Source organism: Cryptomeria japonica, chromosome 10 (genome assembly GCF_030272615.1).
Source record: "Cryptomeria japonica chromosome 10, Sugi_1.0, whole genome shotgun sequence".
Lineage (NCBI taxonomy): Eukaryota > Viridiplantae > Streptophyta > Pinopsida > Cupressales > Cupressaceae > Cryptomeria > Cryptomeria japonica.
Window position 1 is genome coordinate 91,066,481 of NC_081414.1, and position 2,008 is coordinate 91,068,488.

Sequence of the window (2,008 nt, forward strand, 5' to 3'; positions counted from 1 at the left end):
ATATTATTTTCAAAGATTTGTCTCATGATTCAATGGTTACATAGGGTAGTTAAGATTTTTAAATAAAAATTACTCAAACTAGATAGTACATAGGTAGAGAAAATATTTAGTATTTTTAAACTTGTCTACTTATATAGGATTTCTAAATTTTCATTTGAAATTAACCACCCACTATCCAATTAAAAGGAATGGGCCATTCACTAGATTTAAATTAAAATGGTTTTGTTTTCCCTATATTGCTCTCTCTATTATTGTCTTTTATATCTTGTAATTTTCCAGTGGACTAAAATTAAAATGATATAATATAATATAATCATAATTAAATATAAAATAATATAATATAATTATTAATAATAAATTAATTAAATTTAAAGGATTAAATTTTATGTGAATCTTACATATGTGTATATGTATATGTATGCGTGTTACAGAAATATAAATTCATAATATTATTATAGTTGTGTTATCATTATCCTCATGCAATTTAATAATATAAATATTTGATAACAAAATTATATTATTAATATAATAATAAAAAATAATATAATACTTAAAATAAAATTATTTTAGTTATTATAATATTAAAATATGATTATTATATTAATATAATAGTACGAAAATCATAACAATATATAATGATACATTCTATAAAATTAGAATGATATAGAGAAGATTAGCATGCCCCCTATGCAAGGATGACACACATAAATTGAGAAATGGTCCAAATTTTATAGTTTAATAATTAACTTATTGATGTGAGAATTATAAGAGTGATACAAGGAGTGCAAGGTTCATGCAAATGTATCTAACACATAATATATAGAGGGAACCAAACTCCATTGGATCTAGATAAGGGATAAGGAAAAGTCCCGCGTTCCTCAATGAGTCTTTTAGAATAGCCAATAGGTCAATAGATGCAGACCTCCATCTTTCTATCTAGTGCTTTTAGCTTTTAGGGCATGAAACAACACTCAAACCTTCCCACTATCGCTCTGACTTCCAGAATTTGGTGAATGCCCTTCGAAGGGGCTCAAAGAGGGCTTTCTTCCATGGCTAAAAAAAACACAAGAATAGATCATACCAGCATAACTTCCTTCCCCAAGTGAATAATGACACAACTACGGAAGGTGTCACAAACAACTTGAAACAAAAGATGTTAAGAGTGGTAGAAGGAGTAAGAGGCCAAAAAAAAATAAAGAGGAAATTCAATAGGAATGGAAGGCCTTGGAAAATCCTTCAAACTATTAGTGTAGGTTTTTTATTTTCCTTATGTTAGGGGATATTTATTTTTTCCTACACATATATTATTTAAGCTTGCTTAGGTTAATAGGAGTGGTTTATATGAGGACACGTGGCCAAATACTTCAGCTACATGTGTAACTCTCCACCTCACATGGGTAGTTGAGTTACGCACCCTCTTTTGGCTTGTTGTGCCACCTCTCATAACCACTATTTTGTCATTTCCTAAGTGGGTTATGGGGTAGTTGGGTTTCACACCCTATTTTGGCCTTATGTGCCAACTTTCTCAACTCCTTTTTTGTCTTCATGTAAGGAGGTTATGCCACATGTTTTGGCATTTACCAAGAAAGTAAAACCTCCCACTTTTTATGGGGAACAGGAGTTAATGCACCCCTTGGATGTATATGCTTATATTTTTCTATATAATAAGCACTATACTCTCACCTTCACTAGTCAAGTAGGTGAAGTGATAGCTCGGTGAGAGTCTTCTCCAAATTCTCTTCTTTGTCTCTATTTCTCTCTCATATTGAAATTATCTTCATTCAACTATTTTGATCTTTGATCATCTGTTGCATGAGGAGTTGCATGTGATCTACGACCAACATCAGATCTTGGCTTGGTTCTCACTTCTCACAAAATCTCACATGGTATCAGAGCTTATTGTCTGGTATAGTTCATTGTTTTTCTTAATTTATTTGAGGGATTTGAGACTTTTATATAGCTAATATTTTCCTTAAAAACTAAGTATTCTCTTCTCCTGCATTCTCGT

At 30.8% G+C, this 2,008-nt stretch overlaps 1 non-coding gene across 1 annotated transcript; it reads left to right on the forward strand.

Moving 5' to 3' along the window:
- Positions 1-628: 628 nt before the first annotated feature.
- Positions 629-731, forward strand: LOC131050785 (U6 spliceosomal RNA). The gene has a single exon (XR_009107028.1). It is a non-coding gene; the product is annotated as a U6 spliceosomal RNA (small nuclear RNA).
- The last annotated feature ends 1,277 nt before the right edge of the window (positions 732-2,008 follow it).